Source organism: Rhinopithecus bieti, unplaced genomic scaffold, assembly GCF_001698545.2.
Source record: "Rhinopithecus bieti isolate Rb0 unplaced genomic scaffold, ASM169854v2 scaffold_7438, whole genome shotgun sequence".
In the NCBI taxonomy this organism is placed as follows: Eukaryota; Metazoa; Chordata; class Mammalia; order Primates; family Cercopithecidae; genus Rhinopithecus; species Rhinopithecus bieti.
In genome coordinates this window covers 1030303-1036348 of record NW_016805589.1, presented here as the reverse complement: position 1 = coordinate 1036348, position 6046 = coordinate 1030303, and positions in this window count along the sequence as shown.

Genomic DNA, 6046 nt, shown 5'->3' with positions numbered 1-6046 from the left:
GGCTGAGACAGAAGAATCGCTTGAATCTGGGAGGTGGAGGTTACAGTGATACGAGATCGTACCACTCCACTCCAGCCTGGGCGACAGAGGGAGACTCTGTCTAAATAAATAAATAAATAAAAAGAAGCACACTCCTTGGCATTCCCCCAGGCCCTGTCCCATCTCATCAGGACCAAATGTGGGTGATGGCTGCGCCTTCTATCATCCAGAGGGAAAGGGCAGGAAAAGAGTGTGACCTGGAGGCCACTAGAGACCATGGAAGCGATTGGGAGTTGCAGGGGTGACAGGAAATTGAGTAACAAAAGTGATGGAACGGACAAGATGACAGCTGGGGACCTTGGGGAAAATACAAGGGGTGCAATGTGGCCTAATTTGGCAATAGGATGACACAGGCTGATTGATCAAAATAGGTAACGGGATATGCCAGAGTGATGGAAAAATAGGCAAGCTGGGTGCATTCCAGAGTTATCGTGGAAGTGACTGGCAAAAATAGGAACAAGTAACGGGAAACACTTTGAGCACTCACTGTGTGCCAGGTCCTTTCCACATATTACCCATATATTTCCACAGATTAATCTTTACAACGCTGTCAGGCACTATTCTCTCTCCTTTTTTCAGAAAAAGAAACTGAGGCACAGAGGGCCAAATAGACACAAATAATCTGCTCAGGTCATACAGCTGGTAGAGGTGGCATCAGGGCTTTATTTTAGAGACTATGCTTTTTTGTTGATTTTTTGCTTTAGTTTTTATTGCTGGTGGTGGTATTTGTTTTGTTTTGTTTCATTTTTAGAGACAGGCCTCACTGTGTCACCCAAGCTGGAGTGCAGTGGTTCGATCTCGGCTCACTGCAATCCCCACCTCCTGGGCTCAAGCAATCCTCCCACCTCCACCTCCTGAGTAGCTGGGACTACAGGTGCACACTACTGCATTTGGCTAATTTTAAAATTTTTAGTAGAGACTAGGTCTTGCTGTGTTGCCCAGGCTGGTCTCAAACTCCTACTCTCAAACAATCCTCCTGCCTTGGCCGCCCAAAATGCTGGGATTACAGGTGTGAGCCACAGTGCCTAGCTGAGAGACCTTGTTCTTAATTACTGCATACCATCCACTTTTGGTGAACAAAGTGGCCTCCAAAGTGATTGTGGCTTAATAGTTTATCATTTGAGTGGGGAACAAATCGAGACATGGAAGGGGCTATTGAAGAATTCCCTTCCACATCTCCTCATTGCTTGGTTCTTCCCCTTCCTCTGCTCACTAGTGTCCCTTTTGTCCCGTGTGTTAAGATTAAGATTTAAGATTTACTAATGTCAGCCGGGCACGGTGGCTAATGCCTGTAATCCCAGCACTTTGGGAGGCTGAGGTGGGCGGATCACCTGAGGTCAGGAGTTTGAGACCAGCCTGGACAACATGGTGAAACCCTGTCTCTACTAAAATACAAAAATTAGCCGGGCGTGGTAGTGGGTGCCTGTAATCCCAGCTACTCGGGAGGCTGAGGCACGAGAATCGCTTGAACCCAGGAAGCGGAGGTTGCAGTGAGCCGAGATCACCGCACCGCATTCCAGCCTGGGCAACAGAAGGAGACTTTGTCTCAAAAAAAAAAAAAAAAATTAGTAATGTCATGTTTCTTCCTATTCCTCCCTCCATGCAAAATCCTACAGAGGCAAAATTGAACAATAAAAAGCATGGGAAAGAGAAAACTAGGGCTGCTTCTGGGAAGAACTTAAGAGAGATAAAGTATTGAGGAGTGCGAAGTCCCAGATAATCAAGATTTGTGGGCTGGGCATGGTGGCACACACCTGTAATCCCAGTACTTTGGGAGGCTAAGGCAGGAGGCAGGTGGATGGCTTGAGCTCATGAGTTTGAGATCAGTCTGGGCAACATGACAAAACCCTGTCTCTACAAAAAAATACAAAAATTAGCCGAGCCCAGTGGCATGTGACTCTATTCCCAGCTACTTGGGAGGCTGAGGTAGGAGGATCACTTGAGCCCCACTGCACTCCAACCTGGGTGACAGAGTGAGACATTGTCAAACAAACAAACAAACAAACAAACAAAAAACAGCCAAAAGATTTGTGAGCAACACAGAAGTGTTGCCACAGGTTTTCAGGTCTTCTGAGAGATGAAGTATTGGAGAACCTCTTTGCTCTCTTTGGTTTCCATGGGTCATGTGAGCCCTGTGGCTTATATTTGGGTTACATCAGAGCAGGTAAATCAGTTGATGATGGTCAATAATGCAGTCTCTCTAGACAGGGTGAACTGAGTCTGTGGGGTCTCAGGATTTAGGATTGGAGAGAGTCCCTTCCTAGTACCCTTTGTCCATGAAGCTCTGAGGGAGCCACAGAAGGTACCCCAAAAGGTAAAAGCAGCTCAGCCTAGATTGCCAGGCATGGCTAGCTCTGGAGTAAAGTGAGTTCCCTTGCCGAGCCTGGCACTGCTAATCTTGCTGTAAGCAGACTCTTTGGACAGTGAGGGTGAGAGAGGTCTGATTAGGAAGCAGGGACTCAAGATAGCCTCCTAGGGAGGAAGCCCTCCAAGGGGCACTAGCCACCCCTGCTACTCAGCCTCAATCCCATTCCTATGAACTATCTCTCACACTACCATTTCCCATCTGCCTCTTATCTTAGGATGCTCAGCTCTTTCAGGACACTCGTGACTTCTCTCCTTTCCTGATTTCTCAGGCCAACAGCCCTCCCTGACCCAAATCATCTTGAAGGTGTATATCCCTCCGAGTGAATGGCTGACCTGGTGTTCTACCCCATTTTTGAGTATTCAAAGATTAAGCCCCAGAAATCCATACTTTCCTTCCTTGAGCTCACAGACCTTCATTTTGCACATCTCCTGGGGGCCAGGCCTCACATCTGCTACAGACTTACTCCGCCAGGTTCATGAATCCCTGTGCCCTCACGTGACACTGGGTTAGTGCTCCCCCAGGGTATGGAGGAGAGCAGAGGAAAGCCATGACACCTGGACCCCTGGGTTACAGCTCCACAGAGAGGAGTCTGGGCAAAGATCTCACTATATCCACATTCAGGGTCACAGATACCTTAGCCATTGTCTTCTGGGGCCTGGATTGTCTCTATCTCCTGCAGCCTGTTTCTGCCCTTGCAAAGGCTAAGAATGAAAGAGAGGAGGCGGGGCGGGGTGGCTTACACCTATAATCCCAGCACTCTGGGAAGCCGAGGCAGGAGGATCACTTGAGGTCAGGAGTTCGAAACCAGCCTAGCCAACACAGTGAAACCCCATCTCTACTAAAAAATACAAAAATTAGTTGGGTGTGGTGGCGGGTGCCTATAGTCCCAGCTACTCTGGAGGCTGAGGCGGGAGAATTGCTTGAACCCAGGAGGCGGAGGTTGCAGTGAGCCGAGATTATACCACTGCACTCCAGCCTGGGTGACAGAGCAAGGCTTCATCTCTGGAAAAAAAAGAAAAAAGAAAAAAAAAAAAAGAGAAAGAAAGACAGGATGGGGAAGAAGAAACCTGTGCTTCCCAGTCCAGAGCCTAAGACCCAGGATCACCCCCTCGTCTAGCTCCCAGGGACCCCAGAAGCAATGGATTCTCTTTGCTCCACTGCGGCCAGGCTACAGAGATCCCCTTGAGTCTGTCCTATACTTTCAGAAACAGATTATGAAGACAGAGAAAGACAGACACAGACAGAGGGACAGACAGACACAGGCAGAGACAGAAAGGGAGACAGACACAGCGGACATCACAAAGAGATTCAGAGAGTGAAGAAAGATAGAAGTACATTCAGGGGAAGACAGGAAAAGAAATAGAGAGACAGAAATAGGAAGAGAGACAGAGCAATAGAGATAGAGGCAGAGAGAAGAGAATAGAAACTAAGAAGGAGAGCCAGGGAGATAGAGAAGGAAGACACAAGCCAGGGCCCAGAAGCCTCCACCCACCCCATATCATTGAGCCAAAGAAGGGAAGTGGGGTCTGAGGGAGGAAGCCAGGTCTCCCTCTCTGTGGCTCTGCCCCATCATCTGGCATTAGTGTCCTTAACTTGGAGTCAGTGGACTTGGATGGGAAAAGAATATTACTTTCACTAATCTCTAGCTGAAATTTAACATTTCCACCAATTATGACAATAGCAACAAACCAGTCATTTTAGCCATAACTATGGCTTTGTCACCAGTAGAAATCACATATATTTTTATATCATATTACAGTATTGCAGATCTTTTGAAATACCATTTATGCTCATCACTGCGTCAAAATTATGTGAGGTATCAACCTACCACTAGATCTTATTTAAAGCATTAATAAAGAAGCACATATATTACTATATCACATTGGTTTTATACCTGTATTACAACATAATTGGTTTCCTTCATAATCTTATATATTTTATTTTATGCATTTTAAAATATTATTCTGAGATAAGGCCACATACTTTACCAGATTGCCAAAGGGGAACATGGCACAAAAAGGTTAAGAACTTTTGCATCTAGCCCCTGACCCAGACCCCCCGGCACCCATTCCTCAAAACTCCCAGGAATGAGTCTACCTTAGGATTTCTGCTGAGCTCTGTCACTGGCTGGGAGCAGCCCAGTGGGAAGCTGGCCTTAGATTTCAGAGAGAAACAGCTGGGGTCACTGGTTAATTTCACTACTCACAGTGTAAGGTCTGTGAGGAGCATTCTCACTGCCACCATAGTTGCCCATCCAGATAAAAGGACGTGGTGCAGCGGTCCTGTCCAGGGCGGTAAGGTGAGCATAGTAGTTATAGATGTAGACTTGGAGAGTTGGCTATTTTCTAACTGCAGGGTCTTGAGCAAGTTATTTAATGCTCCCTGTCTCCTTATAGGTAAAATAGAGGTGATAAAATTTCTTATTTATAGGGATATTTGTGAGGATTAATTAAAGTTTGCAAAGCAATGTTTACATAGAGCCTGGAGCACGGTCAGCTCTCAATAATTGGTAGCCCTTATTATAGCCACTGCAATTATTAATTATTACTATCATTCTCTTTCTCAAAGGGAAGGTCAGGAAAGTGGGGCTCCAGGAGGCTGAAGATGACAGTCCCTCCCCTAGCTCGGGCAGCTGGAAGAGGTGGGAACCGCTCCCTCCCACTCCCCTGAGGCAGGGGTCTTCCCCTAGCTACTGACAGTTCCTGTGTCTGCTGACTCACAGCCAACTTCCTCTCATACAAACAGGAAAACACAGCCGGCCAGCGCCCCCCCCAACACACACACACACACACACACACACACACACACACACACAGCCAAACACTGGCCCTGCTCAGAGAGGGAAGTGCCTCCGCCCCTGGGAGACAGGCTCCAGGACTGGGGTTCCGGCAAGACTAGGGAAGGAAAGAGGAGCCATTCCTCCCCAGGTGTCCTCGGCATACCCCCTGAAATTTTAGGGTGGGAGAGTGGGGAAAAGGGGCGGCTTCTCCCACGAATGAAACAGCGGTTTGCTTGGTCACTGCGCTTGCAGGGCGTCAGCCTGTCTCAAAACGGCAGCCCCAAACCTTGGTTTGGATGTAGGGATGTTGCCTTGCGGACCGTCATCCCTCGGAGGAACCGAGGCCGGGCCCTTAGGAATGGAAGTGGGGAGAAACAGACGGGGACCCCTCTGCTGGGCCTCTGCACTTGTTGCCCAGGCCAAGTCTCTGGGCAACTTGGAAGGTTGTGGTTCCCCATGAATTCTGGATGTCCAGCTTCCGTCCCCCCACTAAACTGGTTGCCAGGGTCCAGCACCCTGCTGGGCGTAGGAGAGGTGCCCTGAGGGCTTATGGTTCGACCTTTCCTCCACACTTTTGGCAGGACTGGAGGGCATGAGTGCAGCGGAGAGGATGCAAAACCTTCCCTGGCACTCTCAGTTTCTACCTCCGTCCCAATCTCCGTCCCGGTCTCAGTCTGCCTCTTTGTCCCTCTCCCTGAGGTTGTCTTGGTCCCAACGTGTTCTGGTCCTTTCTCGGCCTGCGAGAGGGCACACTGGGGGCAGACTCGGAGATAAGCGCGGCGGTTAGGCAAGGAGCCCAAACCCTTTGGAGGCCTGCGCTTGCACAAGGAGTGGCCGGGGCCCCGCGGAGGGAACCGGCC